Here is a 23230-nt window from a genome sequence, read left to right as displayed (position 1 = left end):
CTGCATCTCTAGGGTTGGCAGGAGGAGAGGAAAGGGCCACCTGTCAACATTCCAGCCCGGACTCTTCATCTATCCATTCCTGCAGACATACAGCGGAGTTGGGTCTCCTCTCCAACTCAGTGCTCTGGACAAGATATAGCGTCCCATCCCATATTGTTTGAACTAAAGTTTATCCCAATTACTTATTTACATGTACTTAATGACTTACTCTGTATGGAATAATTGGCTGCGTACACACTTAATTAAGGGTTTGAAATAAAAAGTCACATACAGTTAGGAGCATGAGAGACTGTCTCAACCCAGTTCTTGTACCAGCTCATTAGGTACATAACCCCATTCTCTATTTCCTCGTTAGGAACACACCACCTCTTTCTCTATTCCATCTCTCAGAACAAACTGGAGAGGTTGGCCTCCAAAAAACATGCAGATTTAAAGTTTAGGTCATCCTTTGATTTTTGGACCAAACAAGACCAAACAATACACGTTTTTTTTGTGTGTGTGTTTTTCTCTCTCCCTCTTGAAGTTGTGGTAGCTCTGATATTGGTTAGCACCGTTTGAGAGGCAGCCAGTTACCTGACATGGAGGGCCCAGACTCCAGACATTCAACATTTGTACTCTTCACTCATTTTCCAAGAGCAGCAAGAGATGGAGTTTGTATTATAATATTTTCCCCCTGACTTCTCTCATAACATAATGTGCCCCCCCCCCCCCCACACACACACACACAGCAGTGTTGCATAAAGCAATATCAGAGTTTTCTTTCATCTCCCTGTGCAGGCATTTAATACCCAGGATCAATGGTGTTATCTTGAGGGGAGACATTATACCACTACCCGTCTGATATTACAATATGTTTGTTTTTTACCTGCTTTTGGCTGTTTCAAATGAGGGTTGGCAGTGAGTGAGAAATTAGAGAGAATGAATGCAATCGGTGTAAGATTTCTAGGCAAACTTAGTTATGAGTTATTACAAATGGAGTCTAAAGGTTTAGAACAGGGTGAATTCTGGACAGCCTTTGATATAGAGAGATCATAATCAGCTTATTTTAATTTTCTCGTCTAGTCGAAGATTACTCCGCCTTTTATCTGATACAAAACAAATAAGGGGGAAACAAAATATGTGAGTTTGGTAACAATAATTGGCTGCAGGATTCTTGGAATAAAATGTTATATTTTGTGAGTTTGTTGCAGCAGAACAGATCAGTTTGGAATTGTTTGATGGAATGCTATTGAGATTACTTTAGCCCTCCAATTCTTATCAATAATTGTGAGAAATAATTTTTTGTTCACACATTTGGTTTTCTTGTCTCTTTCCCCTAGCCATGTCACAGTGTTGAGAGAGAGCTTCATGTATGCTCAAGTCGGCTGGCCCTCTCTACATATTCGTCACCAGACCCACTGGCTCCAGGTCTATGCTAGGTAAAGCGCCGCCTTCTCAGCTCACTGGTCACGATAACAACACCCACCCGTAGCATGCGCTCCAGCAGGTATTTCTCACTGGCCATCCCCAAAGTCAACACCTCCTTTGGCCTTCTTTCCTTCCAGTTCTCTGCTGCCAGTGACTGGAACAAATTGCAAAAATCGCTGAAGTTGGAGACTTATCTCCCTCACTAATTTTAAACATCAGCTATTTGAGCAGCTAACCAATCGCTGCATCTGTACATGGTCCATCTGTAAATAGCCAACCCTATCTACCTACCTCATCCCCATATTGACTTTATCTACTTTTCTGCTCTTTTGCACACCACTATTTTTTTTTCACCTTTATTTAACCAGGTAGGCTAGTTGAGAACAAGTTCTCATTTGCAACTGCGACCTGGCCAAGATAAAGCATAGCAGTGTGAACAGACAACACAGAGTTACACATGGAGTAAACAATTAACAAGTCAATAACACAGTAGGAAAAAGGGGAGTCTATATACATTGTGTGCAAAAGGCATGAGGAGGTAGGCGAATAATTACAATTTTGCAGATTAATAACACTGGAGTGATAAATGATCAGATGGTCATGTACAGGTAGAGATATTGGTGTGCAAAAGAGCAGAAAAGTAAATAAATAAAAACAGTATGGGGATGAGGTAGGTAAAAATGGGTGGGATAATTACCGATAGACTATGTACAGCTGCAGCGATCGGTTAACTGCTCAGATAGCAGATGTTTGAAGTTGGTGAGGGAGATAAAAGTCTCCAACTTCAGCGATTTTTGCAATTCGTTCCAGTCACAGGCAGCAGAGAAATGGAACAAAAGGCGGCCAAATGAGGTGTTGGCTTTAGGGATGATCAGTGAGATACACCTGCTGGAGCACGTGCTACGGATGGGTGTTGCCATCGTGACCAGTGAACTGAGATAAGGCGGAGCTTTACCTAGCATGGACTTGTAGATGACCTGGAGCCAGTGGGTCTGGCGACGAATATGTAGCGAGGGCCAGCCGACTAGAGCATACAAGTCGCAGTGGTGGGTGGTATAAGGTGCTTTAGTGACAAAACGGATGGCACTGTGATAAACTGCATCCAGTTTGCTGAGTAGAGTGTTGGAAGCAATTTTGTAGATGACATCGCCGAAGTCGAGGATTGGTAGGATAGTCAGTTATACTAGGGTAAGTTTGGCGGCGTGAGTGAAGGAGGCTTTGTTGCGGAATAGAAAGCCGATTCTTGATTTGATTTTTGATTGGAGATGTTTGATATGAGTCTGGAAGGAGAGTTTACAGTCTAGCCAGACACCTAGGTACTTATAGATGTCCACATATTCAAGGTCGGAACCATCCAGGGTGGTGATGCTGGTCAGGCGTGCGGGTGCAGGCAGCGAACGGTTGAAAAGCATGCATTTGGTTTTACTAACGTTTAAGAGCAGTTGGAGGCCACGGAAGGAGTGTTGTATGGCATTGAAGCTCGTTTGGAGGTTAGATAGCACAGTGTCCAAGGACGGGCCGGAAGTATATAGAATGGTGTCGTCTGCGTAGAGGTGGATCAGGGAATCGCCCGCCGCAAGAGCAACTCATTGATATATACAGAGAAAAGAGTCGGCCCGAGGATTGAACCCTGTGGCACCCCCATAGAGACTGCCAGAGGACCGGACAGCATGCCCTCCGATTTGACACACTGAACTCTGTCTGCAAAGTAATTGGTGAACCAGGCAAGGCAGTCATCCGAAAAACCGAGGCTACTGAGTCTGCCGATAAGAATATGGTGATTGACGGAGTCGAAAGCCTTGGCAAGGTCGATGAAGACTGCTGCACAGTACTGTCTTTTATCGATGGCGGTTATGATATCGTTTAGTACCTTGAGCGTGGCTGAGGTGCACCCGTGACCGGCTTGGAAACCAGATTGCACAGCGGAGAAGGTACGGTGGGATTCGAGATGGTCAGTGACCTGTTTGTTGACTTGGCTTTCGAAGACCTTAGATAGGCAGGGCAGGATGGATATAGGTCTGTAACAGTTTGGGTCCAGGGTGTCTCCCCCTTTGAAGAGGGGGATGACTGCGGCAGCTTTCCAATCCTTGGGGATCTCAGACGATATGAAAGAGAGGTTGAACAGGCTGGTAATAGGGGTTGCGACAATGGCGGCGGATAGTTTCAGAAATAGAGGGTCCAGATTGTCAAGCCCAGCTGATTTGTACGGGTCCAGGTTTTGCAGCTCTTTCAGAACATCTGCTATCTGGATTTGGGTAAAGGAGAACCTGGAGAGGCTTGGGCGAGTAGCTGCGGGGGGGGCGGAGCTGTTGACTGAGGTTGGAGTAGCCAGGCGGAAGGCATGGCCAGCTGTTGAGAAATGCTTGTTGAAGTTTTCGATAATCATGGATTTATCGGTGGTGACCGTGTTACCTAGCCTCAGTGCAGTGGGCAGCTGGGAGGAGGTGCTCTTGTTCTCCATGGACTTTACAGTGTCCCAGAACTTTTTGGAGTTGGAGCTACAGGATGCAAACTTCTGCCTGAAGAAGCTGGCCTTAGCTTTCCTGACTGACTGCGTGTATTGGTTCCTGACTTCCCTGAACAGTTGCATATCGCGGGGACTATTCGATGCTATTGCAGTCCGCCACAGGATATTTTTGTGCTGGTCGAGGGCAGTCAGGTCTGGAGTGAACCAAGGGCTGTATCTGTTCTTAGTTCTGCATTTTTTGAACGGAGCATGCTTATCTAAAATGGTGAGGAAGTTACTTTTGAAGAATGACCAGGCATCCTCAACTGACGGGATGAGGTCAATGTCCTTCCAGGATACCCGGGCCAGGTCGATTAGAAAGGCCTGCTCACAGAAGTGTTAAAGGGAGCGTTTGACAGTGATGAGGGGTGGTCGTTTGACTGCGGCTCCGTAGCGCATACAGGCAATGAGGCAGTGATCGCTGAGATCCTGGTTGAAGACAGCAGAGGTGTATTTGGAGGGCCAGTTGGTCAGGATGATGTCTATGAGGGTGCCCTTGTTTACAGATTTAAGGTTGTACTTGGTGGGTTCCTTGATGATTTGTGTGAGATTGAGGGCATCTAGCTTAGATTGTAGGACTGCCGAGGTGTTAAGCATATCCCAGTTTAGGTCACCTAACAGAACAAACTCTGAAGCTAGATGGGGGGTGAGCAATTCACAAATGGTGTCCAGGGCACAGCTGGGAGCTGAGGGAGGTCGGTAGCAGGCGGCAACAGTGAGAGACTTATTTCTGGAGAGAGTAATTTTCAAAATTAGTAGTTCGAACTGTTTGGGTATGGACCTGGAAAGTATGACATTACTTTGCAGGCTATCTCTGCAGTAAACTGCAACTCCTCCCCCTTTGGCAGTTCTATCTTGACGGAAAATGTTATAGTTGGGTATGGAAATCTCAGAATTTTTGGTGGCCTTCCTGAGCCAGGATTCAGACACGGCAAGGACATCAGGGTTAGCAGAGTGTGCTAAAGCAATGAGTAAAACAAACTTAGGGAGGAGGCTTCTGATGTTGACATGCATGAAACCAAGGCTTTTTCGATCACAGAAGTCAACAAATGAGGGTGCCTGGGGACATGCAGGGCCTGGGTTTACCTCCACATCACCCGCGGAACAGAGAAGGAGTAGAATGAGGGTGCGGCTAAAGGCTATCAAAACTGGTCGCCTAGAGCGTTGGGGACAGAGAATAAAAGGAGCAGATTTCTGGGCATGGTAGAATATATTCAGGGCATAATGCGCAGACAGGGGTATGGTGGGGTGCGGGTACAGCGGAGGTAAGCCCAGGCACTGGGTGATGATGAGAGAGGTTGTATCTCTGGACATGCTGGTATCACTACTTGCACATCATCATCTGCTCATCTATCACTCCATTGTTAATCTGCTAAATTGTCATTATTTCTCTACTATGGCCTATTTATTGCCTTACCTCCTCACGCCATTTGCACACACTGTATACAGACTTTATTTTTTTCTATTGTGTTATTGACTGTACGCTTGTTTATTCCGTGTGTTGTTGTTTGTGTCGCACTGCTTTGCTTTATCTAGGCCAGGTCGCAGTTGTAAATGAGAACTTGTTCTCAACTAGCCTGCCTAGTTAAATAAAGGTGAAATAAAAAAATAAAAAAATGTCCTTAAAGCTGGATTCCTCAATGGTGATACTGCCACATCCGTTTGGGATATTACAACAAAAAAAGACGTTAGTGCAGACAACACTGTTTGTTTCCCTCGGGCATCATTGCACTGTGATAGCAGTAGGAATTCTGCTGTTCTTTCTTTTTTTGTCACACTGCTCGACGCATCTCACCTCTGTTTAGTCCACAAAACAAAAACAATAACAAAGGTGCTGGGGTGGACAGTTCAGCTTTCCCCCCTAATGCGGATTCTGTCTTTAACACGAGGCTGGGTCACTGTTGAACCAACCCAGGTGATGGGGGAGAATATTTAGGACACTCCAAAGTAAACCGGACATGGGCCATACCCCTTTACCTAACACCGCTGTGTCTCATTTTGATACTCGACAAAAGCCAATGGAAAAGAAAGCTGAATAATTTTTTTCTTGATTATAAATTGGGTTTTGGATTTTTTTTCTCTTCAAACTGATATTTCTTAACCAGTCTTATGGCTATTGGAGATGAGGTTTATTCATTACTCTCTATTACCCTCAATCCAGTAATCCACTACTCTCTTTTTAAATCTCTCTCTTTTGCCCCACTGTCTCTCTCCATCCTTCCTATTTTCTCTGTGTCAAGTGGCATTTATTCATTTGTAAGTTAAGGTGTGGGTAAATCTGGTTTTCACTTGAAAGCGTTGGAGATGGAGCCCGTCATTTCAGTTAACTTCCAGCTTGTCCCGAGTACTCAACATTCTCTGTAATGATCTGCTTCTCCAAGGCCTGCCACTGGGGACAGTGAGCTGGCATGCCTGCCTGCTTGTTTCTCTATCTACCACTGCATGTGTGTGTCCCAGTGTTTAACATCAATGGAGGTATTTACTGTGCTTGGCCACCAAAATAAGTTCTCTGATTTCTACTATTGCATTAGGCATATTGCTGAGTTGGTCCATTTTGCCCATGAAAACATTGGAATGATATTCCCTTTTTATACTGTACCATGCTCTTCTTTTTTGAATTTATGATGTAAAAACCTCTGGTGTTATTGATTCTGAGGCATAATGTGGACATTGTCTGTTTCACTGCCTGCCTGGCTGGCCCTTGAGAAGCTGACCACAATCTGAGGCTTTATGATACTGGAGCTCAGGAGTGGCTTATCTTAGAGACAGGTTATGGCTAGAAGGTCTGCTAATACTTTATGTTCACAACCCTATCCTTTTGGTTCCTTCCCTTTCTTACACACATGAATGTGCACACATAGACACATGAGTGTGCACACATACAAACACACACACTTTCGCACTCACTTATATAGCAGTTAGATGTACACACACTTGTAGTCAGATATGTGAGAGAAAGACCACTTGTTTCTGAAGCGATTACCCTTTTCCCGTCTGATCCAAACTCCTCCACGGAGGACTGCCCTCCTCTGTAGTTAGTGTTTTGAACCTATTTGCTTTAATCCTATTTTATGTCAGTATACAGTACCAGTAAAAAATGTTGACACACCTACTCATTCCAGGGCTTTTCTTTATTTGTACTATTTTCTACATTGTAGAATAATAGTGAAGACATCGAAACTATCAAATAACACATATTGAATTATGTAGTAACCAAAAAAGTGTTAAACAAAATATATTTGAGATTTGAGATTATTTCAAGTAGCCACCCTTGGCCTCTATGACAGCTTTGCACACTTGGCATTCTCTCAACCAGCTTCATGAGTAATGCTTTTCAAACAGTCTTGAAGGAGTTCCCACATGCTGAGCACTTGTTGGCTGCTTTTCCTTCACTCTGTAGTCCAACTCATCCCAAACCATCTCAATTGGGCTGAGGTCAGGTGTTTGTGGAGGCCAGGTCATCTAATGCAGCACTCATCACTCTCCTTCTTGGTAAAATAGCCCTTACATAGCCTGGAGGTGTGTTTTGGGTCCTGTTGAAAAACAAATGATAATCCCACTAAGTGCAAACCAGATGGGATGGCGTATCGCTGCAGAATGCTGTGGTAGCCATGCTGGTTAAGTGTGCCTTGGAATTCACCAACAAAGCACCATCACACCTCTTCCTCCATGCTTCATGGTGGGAACCACACATGCAGAGATAATCCGTTCACCTACTCTGCGTCTCACAAAGACATGGCGGTTGGAACCAAAAATCTCATGTGGATTCATCAGACCAAAGGACAGATTACCACCAGTCCAATGTCCATTGCTCGGGTTTCTTGGCCCAAGCAAGTCTCTTCTTCATATTAGTGTCCTTCAGTAGTGGTTTCTTTGCAGCAATTTGACTGTGAAGGCCTGATTCACGCAGTCTCCTCTGAACAGTTGATGTTGAGATGTGTCTGTTACTTGAACTGTGTGAAGCATTTATTTGGGCTGCAATCTGAGGTGCAGTTAACTCTAATGAACTTATCCTCTGCAGCAGAGGTAACTCTGGGTCTTCCTTTCCTGTGGTGGTCCTCATGAGAGCCAGTTTCATCATGGCACTTGATGGTTTTTCGAATGCACTTGAAGAAACTTTCAAAGTTATTGAAATTAAAGTAACGATGGACTGTCGTTTCTATGTGCTTATTTGAGCTATTCTATCCATAATATGGACTTGGTCTTTTGCCAAATAGGGCTATCTTCTGTATAACACCCCTGCCTTGTCACAACAACTGAATGGCTCAATCGCATTAAGAAGGAAAGAAATTGAACAAATTCACTTTTAACAAGGCACACCTGTTAATTGAAATGCATTAGAGGTGACTACCTCATGAAGCTTGTTGAGAGAACGCCAAGAGTGTGCAAAGCTGTCATCAAGGCAAAGCTTTTTTGGTTATGACATGATTCCATGCGTGTTATTGCATAGCGTTGATGTCTTCACTATTATTCTACAGTGTAGAAAATAGTAAGATTCAAGAAAAACCTTTGAATGAGTAGGTGTGTCCAAATCCCAGAGTCTGCAAAGTGGAAAAATCTGCCGTTCTACCCTTGAGCAAGTGAGTTAACCCCTAACAACTGCTCCCTGGGTGCTGATGACGCAGACCCCGATTAAGGCCAACCCCCACACCTCGGTTGGGTTGCATGCAACTGACTAGGTATCCCTTTTCCCTTTCCTTTCCCCATATGTCTGCTGCAGAGGGACAAAAGAGAGCCATGAGAAAACAAGTTTTATACAATCATGGAATTAAAAGTGCAGATTTTTTTTTTCACTATTTAAGAAGATGGACAAGAAGCTATACTGGCGTTAGGTACAGCCAGCTAGCGCAAAAATAATATTGCGATGTCAAATCAATACGATAATAATATCCCGATATATCAATAATATCCCAATATGTAACTGTATCGACCCAACCCCCCCCCCCCCCCCATCACTATAAATTCAGCTTTTTGGGAAATAGCTCTTAGCTCTCACCCACCAAAACATAGAGCGGCAACAGCAAAAAAATCCCAGGTTCATCGTTACCATGGGAGACTTTGAAGAAATGTGGTCAGTGTAACGAGTCAGGTTTTGACTGTGACCTGTAGTAAGGACTAATACAAAATAACCTGGTCGTAAAGCCCTCCCATAAAAAGAGAAAACGTACCCTTTCAGAGAGAGGGAGTTAGTGGACAAGTTAGAGGAGCTGTGGTTGGCCAGCAGGGCCAGGATGGGCACCTGACCACAGACCCATTTGTATATTCCCCCAGCTACACAGTGCCTGTTTTTAGAGGCCTTGTGGAAACATGCATGCTTAAAAAATAAAGATGAAATATAGGTTCCTATTAAAATACTGCAACACTTTCTCCCAAATAAAACAATTTATGTGACCGACCAGACTTTGGCTAAAATGTCATTAATGTTTTAATGGTTATATTTGGCAGTGCCTTATGAAAGGCGTACGCCACAACTGAGGCAAAGTTTGTTTTGTTTCTTGAGGAACAATTTCCTCCATTAATACATATTTCCATGCTAAGCAGGAGACTTTAGACTCGTGCCGGCTCAAGACAAAATTACCCACCCTTTCACTCCATTCACCAGCCATAGTGAGTGCGTTCCAAACCCTACCCCTGCTAGGTTCCATTTACCATTTTGCCTTCAAAGGTTTGAAGCTGCCCTCAAGGATGGAACCAGAATCATTTGAAATGGGAATGTACTGTGACTGTGAGGTCAGCCTCGTCAAACTGTTTAAGGAGATCCGGACAGAGTCACCATGAGAACTAACTGCCATAGAATTAACACAGAGGATAAATGATGGTCCTGCTAGTTTTCCTGCATTACTAACAGGACGTTTTGACCCCTGTGTGTACAGTAAAAGAGGCAGTGTGGGTGTTGGGTTTCTCTGCTCTACTGTAACCTGGATCTAGTGTTACAGTGGATGAGAGTTCACCACGCCTCCTTAGGACCAGACCAGACAGACCCCAACCCAATGGACAGGCAGAGGGTGGCTCTTTCAATAGGTGTCACTATAGCACAACATGTTGTTACTGTATAATAACCATATGTTATTGCCACTGGTCTGCTTATTTGTCATCCCAAACACACAAACAGCCCCTATAGGTTGTTTGTGAGGCTCTGTATGGCTGTGTATGGATAGAGATGAGGTCTAGCCCCCATCCTACCCTTCAGTGGTTGGGGTCAATGGGGAATAACTGGGCTCTTGTCACCGGTGGTTTCCTAACTGAATTTCCCATTAATCTTACACAGCCTTTCCCATTCATTTTACACAGCCAATCCCATAATTATGTGACTCTGTTGACTGGATTTGGCGGCATTATAATTCTCAATAATGTGTAACAGTAAGGGGCGTGCCGGGCTGGTTTGAATTAGAGAGATGGTACTGCAGTGAACACATCACACCTGGTTTGGATTAGAGAGATGGTACTGCAGTGAACACATCACACCTGGTTTGGATTAGAGAGATGGAACTGCAGTGAACACATCACACCTGGTTTGGATTAGAGAGATGGAACTGCAGTGAACACATCACACCTGGTTTGGATTAGAGAGATGGCACTGCAGTGAACACATCACACCTGGTTTGGATTAGAGAGATGGTACTGCAGTGAACACATCACACCTGGTTTGGATTAGAGAGATGGAACTGCAGTGAACACATTACACCTGGTTTGGATTAGAGAGATGGAACTGCAGTGAACACATCACACCTGGTTTGGATTAGAGAGATGGTACTGCAGTGAACACATCACACCTGGTTTGGATTAGAGAGATGGTACTGCAGTGAACACATCACACCTGGTTTGGATTAGAGAGATGGTACTGCAGTGAACACATCACACCTGGTTTGGATTAGAGAGATGGTACTGCAGTGAACACATCACACCTGGTTTGGATTAGAGAGATGGAACTGCAGTGAACACATTACACCTGGTTTGGATTAGAGAGATGGTACTGCAGTGAACACATCACACCTGGTTTGGATTAGAGAGATGGAACTGCAGTGAACACATTACACCTGGTTTGGATTAGAGAGATGGAACTGCAGTGAACACATCACACCTGGTTTGGATTAGAGAGATGGCACTGCAGTGAACACATCACACCTGGTTTGGATTAGAGAGATGGTACTGCAGTGAACACATCACACCTGGTTTGGATTAGAGAGATGGAACTGCAGTGAACACATCACACCTGGTTTGGATTAGAGAGATGGTACTGCAGTGAACACATCACACCTGGTTTGGATTAGAGAGATGGCACTGCAGTGAACACATCACACCTGGTTTGAATTAGAGAGATGGCACTGCAGTGAACACATCACACCTGGTTTGGATTAGAGAGATGGAACTGCAGTGAACACATCACACCTGGTTTGGATTAGAGAGATGGCACTGCAGTGAACACATCACACCTGGTTTGGATTAGAGAGATGGTACTGCAGTGAACACATCACACCTGGGATGAATTAGAGAGATGGCACTGCAGTGAACACATCACACCTGGTTTGGATTAGAGAGATGGCACTGCAGTGAACACATCACACCTGGGATGAATTACCACAGGGAGAGAAGGAAGAGTGGAGGAAAAGGAGACTGAGAGAAGGAGGAGGACAGATGGTGTACATTTAGGATGGGAAAGAAACTAGTGAGATGTACCCTATGGAATACAAACACAGTGCACTTCATAAGAAAAATAGGTACAGGATATATCATATTTTGCTTGGTCCAGGAGCTGTTTCAAGATTTGCATAAAAGCTGCCTATGGCCAATGTTTCTTTAGGTTTGGCTAATTTCATGAATTTCTTACTGCGATAAGGTCACTGCCAACACCAATAATTACATTTGAATGCTCATAATCTTTCATCTTGGCTCTCAGAACCAAATCTTGCCCTATGCAACAGTCTGCCACGAGGGACTAGATCATCTTTAGCATATATACCAAGCTAATCTAATAGAGGTGTAGAAGTGTCCATACAGTGGATGGGCCTAGTGGAGTATAAACCCTGGGAAACATTGAATCTGGAATCTGACTCATCCCTAACTGCTACTGAAGACTGCAGGAATTCTGGTAAATGTGGGGAGATATCTCATAAACAGAAACACTTGTGTTGTTTATGTACTGTAAAACTTCAGTCCTCATTTTGGTGCAGGACGTTCCATGATAATGGCAGTTTCAACAGGACCTCTTGTCAGATTTAACAGAGCTTTTACACTGAGTGTACAACATATTAGGAACACCTTCCTATTATTGAGTTGCCCTCCCTATATACTGGACGGCTCTATGTATGAGTCGGATGCCTACAGTATGTATAGTTTCTGCTGTAATAACCCATAGTTCTTTTGCAGGTTGACATTTATTGTCATGAGTCTTGTCCTGAAGGCAGAACTGAGCGATTTCCCCTTAGGCCAGCTGTAAAGTAAAAATGTACTATATTGTAAAAGTTCATAAAAACAAAAATGTGCTTTTTGTTCTTAATATAAGGTTAGTGTTAGCCATTAGGTTTAAATCTGATTTCATTACTTTGTGGCTGTGCCAGCTAGTGACGACTCTGCAAAGCTGTTTCCAGAACAAGATTCATGACGAAAAACGCTGTTTTTGGTTATTCAGTTTCACATAAGCAGTCCATTCTCGTAGCTGTGTTCCAAGCAGTCTGGTCTGCGCTCACGGGTCATTAAGATATGCTAGGGCTGTGTCAGCTAGAATCTAGAGGAAACAGGCTAGTGATAGCAGTGGACACAGGCCTGCTTATCAATGTGGACCTGATGTTGTGGAGGAGGAGAAGTTATGAAGCATAAAGAGAGAGGAAGGCACTGGTCCATAAGGATGAATTGCTTACTCATTCAAGGCTTGTTTGTTGTCATAATTTGTGTGGCAGATGGAAGATGTTGCTCTTTTTTTTGTTACTATGGTCTCAGATCAAGGAAAGTTGTTTTTGTGTTTTCACTACATTATCTAGCTACTGTTATATGATACAGATTTATATGAGTGACCCAACCAAACCCAGTAATGGTTAACACACATGCCACAGTTTTATAAAGAAAAAGCACTTGAAGTATTGTTGATGACAGCCTTCTCCCATAGCCATAGTGCTGTTCCTGTAACAGCCAGGGACTCTCATTAGAGACCCTATGGAGATATATGGACCACCACTACATATTATCCTGACCTCTACTGGAGGCCCTGTTATTGACCTGGGACTGGCCTGGGAGGCCACACCTGCTAGGGCCCCTCTAAAGTGGGTTAAAGTCGAGCCAACAGAGGGCCCCTGATTGCTGTCCTTAGGGAGTCGAAAATAACTAAGCCTAGTCTCCCTCATGTATTATGAGAAACACTAATACTATTTTAATGTTTACCATAGGGGACAGAACCCCAGATTTGACCAGCAGGATTAGTACTTAGTACTATTCTGATTGGAATTCATGAGTAGGCCTAATTGTCGATGGTGGAGTCAACTGAGGGTAATGAGAGTAGCAACACGCATGCCCCGCCCACCTGAGGATCTGTCTTTTTCAGCCATCTATTTCCCGTGTTTGAGGGGTACAAAATCCACTTGTCACTTAAATCTTTTATTTAACACACCATCTCAACACTTAACATCACAAGAAAGAGAAGAAAGTTAACTTTATTTTGATGGGTGTACATTTTTTGTGGAATTGAAAGAAGTAAATAATTTAATACAATTGAAATGTTTACAAATTAGAGGCGCTGAAATTAAAGCAAGTTACAAAAATTATCGATATTATCTCTGATTTTGCAAACAATGTAAAGTATTTTTAGATCAATTTAATCTAGAGCCAAGCATGTACAGTTGAAGTTTACATACACTTAGGTTGGAGTCATTAAAACTCCTTTTTCAACCACTCCACAAATTTCTTGGCAAATCGGTTAGGACATCTACTTTGTGCAGGACACAAGTACTTTTTCCAACAATTGTTTACAGACAGATTATTTCACTTATAATTCACTGTATCACAATTCCAGTGGGTCAGAAGTTTACATACACTAAGTTGACTGTACAAATCAAGCCTAGAACAACAGCAAAGAACCTTGTGAAGATGCTGGAGGAAACCAGTACAAAAGTATCTAGATACACAGTAAAACGAGTCCTATATCGACATAACCTGAAGGGCCACTCAGCAAGGAAGAAGCCACTGCTCCAAAACTGCCATTAAAAAAAAGCCAGACTACGGTTTGCAACTGCACATGGGGATAAAGATTATACTTTTTGGAGAAATGTCCTCTGGTCTGATGAAACAAAAATATAACTCTTTGGCCATAATGACCATCGTTATGTTTGGAGGAAAAAGGGGGATGCTTGCAAGCCGAAGAACACCATCCCAACCTTGAAGCACGGGGTGGCAGCATCATGTTCTGGGGGATGCTTTGCTGCAGGAGGGACTGGTGCACTTCACAAAATAGACGACATCTTGAGTAAGGAAAATTATGTGGATTTATTGAAGCAACATCTCAAGACATCAGTCAGGAAGTTAAAGCTTGATCGCAAATGGGTCTTCCAAATGGACAATGACCCCAAGCATACTTCCAAAATTCTGGCAAAATGGCTTAAGGACAAAAAGTCAAGGTATTGGAGTGGCCATCACAAAGCCCTGACCTCAATCCCATAGGACATTTGTGGGCAGAACTGAAAAAGCGTGTGCGAGCAAGAAGGCCTACAAACCTGACCCAGTTAAACCAGCTCTGTCAGGAGGAATGGGCCAAAATTCACCCAACTTATTGTGGGAAGCTTGTGGAAGGCTACCCGAAACATTTGACCCAAGTTAAACAATTTAAAGGCAATGCTACCAAATACTTATTGAGCGTATGTAAACTTCTGACCCACTGGGAATGTGATGAAATAAATAATTCTCTCTAATATTATTCTGACATTTCACATTCTTAAAATAAAGTGGTGATCCTAACTGACCTAAGACAGGGAATGTTTTACTAGGATTAAATGTCAGGAATTGTGAAAAACTGAGTTTAAATGTATTTGGCCAAGGTGTATGTTAACTTCCGACTTCAACTGTATATTTTTAATCGGAAGGTGTCCTCCAATTGACACACATGTTGAATTATGCAAGAGAATATGACAACAGTAATTCATGGGGCAGTCTAGACAGCACAGGTTGGGCAGACAGTAGAGGTCGACCGATTATGATTTTTCAACGCCGATACCGATTATTGGAGGACCTCAAAAAAGCCGATACCGATTAATCTGCCGATTTATTTGTAATAATGACAATTACGACAATACTGAATGAACACTTATTTTAACTTAATATAATGCATCAATAAAATCAATTTAGCCTCAAGTAAATAATGAAACATGTTCATTTTGGTTTAAATTATGAAAAAACAAAGTGTTGGAGAAGAAAGTAAAAGTGCAATATGTGCTATGTAAGAAAGCTAACATTTCAGTTCCTTGCTCAGAACATGAGAACATATGAAAGCTGGTGGTTACTTTTAACATGAGTCTTCCATTTTCCCAGGTAAGAAGTTTTAGGTTGTAGTTACTATAGGAATTATAGGACTATTTCCCTCTATACCATTTGTATTTCATTAACCTTTGACTATTGGATGTTCTTATAGGCACTTTAGTATTGCCAGTGTAACAGTATAGCTTCCGTCCCTCTCCTCGCTCCTCCCTGTGTTCGAACCATCAACACAACAACAGCCACCATCGAAGCAGCGTTACCCATGCAGAGCAAGGGGAACAACTACTAGAAGGCTCAGAGTGAGTGACGTTTGAAACGCTATTAGCGTGCGCTAACTAGCTAGCCATTTCACTTCGGTTACACCAGCCTCATCTCGGGAGTTGATAGGCTTGAAGTCATGAGGCACAACGAAGAGCTGCTGGCAAAACGCACGAAAGTGCTGTTTGAATGAATGTTTACGCGCCTCCTTCCGTCTACCACCGCTCACTCAGATACTTAGATACTTGTATGCTTGTATGCTCAGTCAGATTATATGCAACGCAGGACACGCTAGATAATATCTAGTAATATCACCAACCATGTGTTGTTAACTAGTGATTATGATTGATTGTTTTTTATAAGCAACTTACCTTGGCATACTGCATTCGCCTAAGAGTCTCCTTGTGGAGGGCAACTAGAGAGAGGCAGGCCGTTATTGCTATTATTGCTATTTAACTGTAAGGTTGCGAGATTGGATCCCCCGAGCTGACATGGTACAAGGCAGTTAACCCACCGTTCCTAGGCCGTCGTAAAAAATAAGAATGTGTTCTTAACTTACTTGCCTAGTTAAATAAAGGTATAAAAAAAATATATGAAAAAATTTATCGGCAAATCGCCGCCCAAAAATACCGATTTCCGATTGTTATGAAAACTTGAAATCGGCCCTAATTAATCGGCCATTCCGAATAATCGGTCGACCTCTAGTAGACAGAGCAGGTGTTTGGTCGTTGCAGCCCTGTTCCACCCATTTATGTTAATTCATTAATATTGTGTATGCAGATACACCTTCTGTATTTATGTAAATGAGGCACATTTGATTTTATTTTAACAGAATCTTTTTTTTAAATACAGCCTATAATAAGAAAATGTATGAGTACATAAAAAAAAGGACAATAAATACATGCCTGAATTCACACAAATCCCTGTACTCCAATCATAATTTGTCCGTGCCAGTAAACATTTTGTGCTATAATTCTGTCAATATCTGATGAATTATAAAAATTTATTTTATAATAATAAGCTGTTGCATTTATTAGAATCGTTTTTATAACCTTTCAACAATTTCCGTTGCTAATGAGATGGTTGAGTCTCTGTAACCTTGTGACGTGAAAATAACCCTCCTGATGAACCACATTCCAGGTTTCCTGTAGTGAGTCTGCTCCCCATCCCTGTTGGACGTCTAGGCACACCACTTGTCAGGTGACTCTAATAACCGCTTGAACTGTTGGGACTGCTGTGCGGACAAACGGCGTGTCAAATGATCTCATGGTGAAAAGGAGCACTCCATTATGAAGGCCGGCCCGACGGCTCTGGTAAGGAAGGTCGCCAGCAATTAACCTCAGAACTGGAAGAGGCCCCCGCCAAGGCATTCTCAGATTTGAGGATGATTGGCTGTGACAAAATCAACGTAAACAGTAAGACATGGCATACGCCTGGATGTTGACATCGCTGCGGCAGAGCCTGAGTTGAAAACAAACAGCGCCTCACAAAGTGATGGGTAGCATGTAAACCAGCGGGTTGGGATGCTTTATTCAGCCGAAGTGCAATTTGTTGGGCCCGGTTGGATTGAAGTAGCTGAGCTGTACACAGACACTACATTCCTCTGGCTCTTAGGCCCTACTGTGGTGGATGGGACTGGGAGGTGTCTTTGACTCTTCTTGTCGTGGTTAGAGGTCCATTCACACATCCTGCAACACATCATGCCCAGCCCACAGGCGGTATCAAAACACTAAGACAGTTTCCTGTGTTGTACCAGTGCTCTATACAGGAGTCTGTGAAGTGGCTAAATGCAGGTGTCTGAATGACAGGGAGGGGACAGACTCAAAGGTCTGTGTGAGGAGCTGTACTGGATCTGTTTGTCAGACCCCCAGCTAGCATCACGTCATGTGAAATAACCCTCCCCCTATGGGTGCGGCCAGCCGAAAATGTGAAATGACAGGCTGACCTAGAGTCAGAATTTTGGACACACCTACTCATTCTAGGGTTTTTCTTTATTTTTTCTATGTTATATATTGTAGAATGATAGTGAAGACATCAAAACTATGAAATAACACATATGGATTCATTTAGTAACCAAAAAAGTGTTAAACAAATCAAAATATAGTTGAGATTCTTCAAAGTAGCCACCCTTTGCCTTGATGAAAAATTTGCACACTCTTGGCATTCTCTCAACCAGCTTCATGAGGTAGTCACTTGGAATGCATTTCAATTAACAGGTGTGCCTTATTAATTTGTGGAATTTCTTTCATTCTTAATGCGTTTGAGCCAATCAGTTGTGTTGTGACAAGGTAGGGGTGGTATACAGAATATAGCCCTATTTGGTAAAATACCAAGTCCATATTATGGCGAAAACAGCTCAAATAAGCAAAGAGAAACAACAGTCCATCATTACTTTAAGACATGAAGGTCAGTCAGCGTTATGATGACAGGGAGGGGACAGACAGAGAACCATGATGAAACTGGTTCTCATGAGGACCACCACAGGAAAGGAAGACCCAGAGTTTCCTCTGCTGCTGAGGATAAGTTTGTTCGAGTTACCAGCCTCAGAAAAGTAAATGCTTCAGAGTTTAAAAAAACTAGACACATCTCAACATCAACTGTTCAGAGGAGACTGTGTGAATCAGGCCTTCATGGTTGAATTGCTGCAAAGAAACCACTACGAAAGGACACCAATAATAAGAAGCGACTTGCTTGGGAGAAGAACCAAGAGCAATGGACATTTGACCGGTGGAAATCTGTCCTTTGGCGTGATAAGTCTAAATTTGAGATTTTTGGTTCCAACCGATGTGCCTTTGTGAGACGCAGAGTAGGTGAACAGATGATTTCCGCATGTGTGGTTCCCACCGTGAAGCATGAAGGAGGATGTGTGGGGGTTCTTTACTGGTGGCACTGTCAGTGATTTATTTAGAATTCAAGGCACAATTAACCAGCATGGCTACCACAGCATTCTGCAGCGATTTGCCATCCCATCTGGTTTGCGCTTAGTGGGACTATCATTTGTTTTTCAACAGGACAATGATCCAAAACACACCTCCAGGCTGTGTAAGGACTATTTGACCAAGGAGAGTGATGGAGTGCTGCATCAGATGACCCAGCCTCTACAATCACCCAACCTCAACCCAACTGAGATGATTTGGGATGAGTTGAACAGCAGAGTGAAGGAAAAAGTGCTCAGCATATTTGGAAACTCTTTCAAAACAGTTGGAAAAGCATTCCTCATGAAGCTGGTTGAGAGAATGCCAAGAGTGCAAATCTGTCATCGAGACAAAGGGTGCCTACTTTGAAGAATCTCAAATTTAAAATCTATTTTGATTTGTTTAACACTTTTTTGGTTACTACATGATTCCATGTGTTATTTCATAGTTGTGATGTCTTCACTATTATTCTTCAATTGTAGAAAATAGTACAAATAAAGAAAAACTCTTGAATGAGGAGGTGTGTCCAAACTTTTGACTGGTACTGTATGTTGTACTCAGCTATTTGTATGACTTAGAAATGTGCTAATTAGTTGTTGAGCTGGAAATGTTCATGTTTACGATAATATTTATTTACATTTTTATTCAGTCAACCCTCTCATTTAATCCAAAATGAAACACGCCATGTGATTTGAGTATCATAGAGAACAAAATCTGAGTTTATTTCTCGCCATGTCAGTTTCCTAAACAAATGGTCTATTTAACAAGCCAGACCCTCCCTCCCTCCCTCTGAGCAGTTTGTTTCTCTCTGTGTTCAAGCCTGTGTTGTTGCTTTTAATTGAAAGCGACATCCCGCTTCATGTCAGGCAAAGCTGTCTCACATTTCTCTCTTTCACACTCACAGCTTCCCTGTTATGTTTTCCCAACTCTCTTTATGTGGCCAGAACATTGAATGTTTTTCTATTTGTCCCTCAGTAGAGGGTGAAAAGAAGGAGGGGGAAAGGGCAGTTGTTTGCTTTGACAGCAGTGAAGGGCCAGGATGTAATCCTTCCCCCTCCAAGTCCAGATCCAAGAGCCATCCACGCACACACACACAGGCACACACATATGATTCGGTGCTCTGAGGAATATCTTAATGTAAATGAACAGCAGGGAAACCAGTCCATGGCAAGCACGCGCCTCCTCAACAGACAGCCTGAGTCCTACACACCTCAGTCCAGACTCCAGAGTCAGCAAAGCACATTGCAACTAGCCTACCACACATGGTCTTAAGGACGTGGCACAGATTACATTTATATGGTTTAGGTAGACGCCATGACACGGAGGCAGGCCATATCAGGGATGGTGCCAACCAGACACTTGTTGGTCCAACAAAACACTTGTTGGTCAAGTGTTGTGTGTAGTACCCATTGGCAGAGAGTTGGCACAGACCTGTGTGAGCATGATGGAACTTGTAGAGAGAAGTGCTGCTGGAATGGCTTCTCCCTATCTTGTATCTTTCCTGGAGGCTTCAGCAGTAAGACACATACTTTTGTCCAGGTTCCAGGAGAGTCATCTCTCAGTCCTCTGAGCATTCACACACTCAGGATCCTCTCCTCTTTATCCCCCTAACAATTACCCCAACAATAGTGTGTGCGGGACAATCCAGTGATGTCACCCCTCACTCTGTCTTTGCCCCTATCCCATTTCTGTGCTGCACCCTTGGCAGGGTTTCAAACACAGCCTGGGGGTAAATGATAGCAGTCTCACGTACATGCATTCATGCTCACACACACAATAGCATGTCAGAAAGCTCACATCACGCGCACCTCTGAGCCGTGGAGTGAGTGAGGATTAAAAATGTGTTTTGCTGAGCCTTGTAGCTTGGCCATGAGTTTGTTGTCCTTGACTCAGTAATATGGCTGATCAAAATAAGTTTACCTACGCTCGAAACATAACATTTACTCTATGCTTATATCCCATCAGTATCTTCAGTGTAAGCTGTTGTTGTTTTATTTCATTTTCCTCTTCGGGGGGAGAGAGAGAACATTCAAGGCCCCCTGCCAAACGTAGCTGGATTCTTTCTGGGTTTTAAAACAGGAAATATTGATCTTGGCCGACCATTTCAAAACTGATTCCTTTTGGTCTGCCTTGTGGACAGCGCTACACCGTCATTTGGTCAGACCCAAAGTTTTACTTAAAACCATGAATGGATCCCAGTGTTGTTGTAGTATCACCAACAGGGGTTTGGAGCTACATACTGTACGCCCCTCTCCCTGCCTTGTTCAATCTGTGCTGCTCTTGGTCAAACACAAAACCTACCACAGAGATGGGGAGGTCTGTGCAGATACCATAGATAACGCTGGTTCCATGGGTCCCCCAGAGGGGAGAGAGGGGTATACCGAGCCAAAGATACACATGGGCATGAGCATTCGTGAATATGTACTGTATACGTGCTGACACACATGCATACACACACACTCTCTCACACACACACACACACACACACACCCTGCTGTACTGTGTGCTCTGGCAGTGGCAGCAGGGACCCATGTGTTAATGCTTATGCCACTCCTCATGCCATTAGTCAAGCTTTACTAGAACCACCATACAGCATTACAGTCCTGACAGAATATTACAGCCCAGGCCACAAAAAACAGACTTCAATGAATGTGTTGACATGACTGCTGATCCCAGAAAACCATTATTTTCCTCTAACTATAAACACAAACTGGGAAATGTGACCTTTGGCCCCCGGGGCTCCAACATTTACTTCTCTGTAAATCCTCTGTTATCGTTGTACTTCTCCCCAGTGTTATCATAGATAGATAGATAGATAGATAGATAGATCTATCTATCTATGGTCTATGGTGTGTGTGTATATATAGTCTATGGTGTATGGTTGGTTTGCAGTGGTATGTAATGGGTGAGTGTTGGACTGGTGGGAGCAATACACTGGTACTGTGTCTGGCCTGATTAGAATCACATGTGCTTCATCAATCACTGTAGTGTAAGGCGTGGAGCGAGGGAGAGCGGGATGGATCCAGGTTATGGCGGTGTGTAGAGAAGAATGGGGGTTGCAGTATAATGTAAAGAAAACAGATGTAGACTGACCGGTGAGTGTCTGTGACACAGGGCCTAGTGAGTTATATGACTGACATGGAGCATGTTGCTGCTCTGCTGTTGGGGAGAGATACGAGATTGTTTATTTAACCTGAGGACAGCAGGGGTGGCTAGGACTACTCTCCCTCCCTCCCTAACTGTCTTGGTGTGGTGCTGTCTTGTGTCATATACTGTATATAGTGATGTCATTACACCTGCAAATTGAACAACCTGTCCACTCTGACTTTGGCTCACGTTGATTTTGACGGATGAATAGAGGACTGGCGAGAGGGAGGTTAGAGGACTGACGAGGGGGAGGTTAGAGGACTGACGAGGGGGAGGTTAGAGGACTGACGAGGGGGAGGTTAGAGGACTGACGAGAGGGAGGTTAGAGGACTGACGAGAGGGAGGTTAGAGGACTGGCGAGAGGGAGGTTAGAGGACTGGCGAGAGGGAGGTTAGAGGACTGGCGAGAGGGAGGTTAGAGGACTGGCGAGAGGGAGGTTAGAGGACTGGCGAGAGGGAGGTTAGAGGACTGGCGAGAGGGAGGTTAGAGGACTGGCGAGAGGGAGGTTAGAGGACTGACGAGGGGGAGGTTAGAGGACTGACGAGGGGGAGGTTAGAGGACTGACGAGGGGGAGGTTAGAGGACTGACGAGGGGGAGGTTAGAGGACTGACGAGGGGGAGGTTAGAGGACTGACGAGGGGGAGGTTAGAGGACTGACGAGGGGGAGGTTAGAGGACTGACGAGGGGGAGGTTAGAGGACTGACGAGGGGGAGGTTAGAGGACTGACGAGGGGGAGGTTAGAGGACTGACGAGGGGGAGAGGTTGCTCTCTGTGGTTTTACCCCATCTCTTCCAGATGTTCGTCATTCTGCCTTCTCACCGCCCATGTTTCATCTGCCTTTCCACATTAGCACAGACGTCTGTTAGCATGGAAGGATGATAACCATTATGTAAAGAATAGTCCAAAGGGAGAAGTTAGCATGCTTCAGTCTCCCTGTAGGGTTATAATTATCTGCCTTGTCCAGAGACATCAAAAACTAGAGAAACATGGGAATGGATGAATAAAAGCGATAAGCTTGGTTATGGTATGGTTCAGTATGATATGGTTCAGTATGATATGGTTCAGTATGATATGCTTGGTTATGGTATGGTTCAGTATGATATGCTTGGTTATTGTATGGTTCAGTATGATATGGTTCAGTATGATATGCTTGGTTATGGTATGGTTCAGTATGATATGCTTGGTTATTGTATGGTTCAGTATGATATGCTTGGTTATGGTATGGTTCAGTATGATATGCTTGGTTATGGTATGGTTCAGTATGATATGCTTGGTTATGGTATGGTTCAGTATGATATGGTTCAGTATGATATGCTTGGTTATGGTATGGTTCAGTATGATATGCTTGGTTATGTTATGGTTCAGTATGATATGGTTCAGTATGATATGCTTGGTTATGTTATGGTTCAGTATGATATGGTTCAGTATGATATGCTTGGTTATGGTATGGTTCAGTATGATATGGTTCAGTATGATATGCTTGGTTATGGTATGGTTCAGTATGATATGCTTGGTTATGTTATGGTTCAGTATGATATGGT

The 23230-nt window shown here is 43.5% G+C and overlaps 1 protein-coding gene across 1 annotated transcript in view; it reads left to right on the top strand.

The window, feature by feature from the left end:
• Positions 1 to 23230, top strand: part of LOC109872862 (UV radiation resistance-associated gene protein) — a 131529-nt gene that overhangs the window by 93508 nt on the left and 14791 nt on the right. The gene's annotated exons all lie outside the window — the stretch shown is intronic.

This window comes from Oncorhynchus kisutch, linkage group LG28 (genome assembly GCF_002021735.2).
Source record: "Oncorhynchus kisutch isolate 150728-3 linkage group LG28, Okis_V2, whole genome shotgun sequence".
Taxonomy (NCBI): domain Eukaryota; kingdom Metazoa; phylum Chordata; class Actinopteri; order Salmoniformes; family Salmonidae; genus Oncorhynchus; species Oncorhynchus kisutch.
The sequence above is the reverse complement of the archived record's forward strand: the minus strand, read 5'-3'. Positions and strand labels throughout refer to the sequence as shown.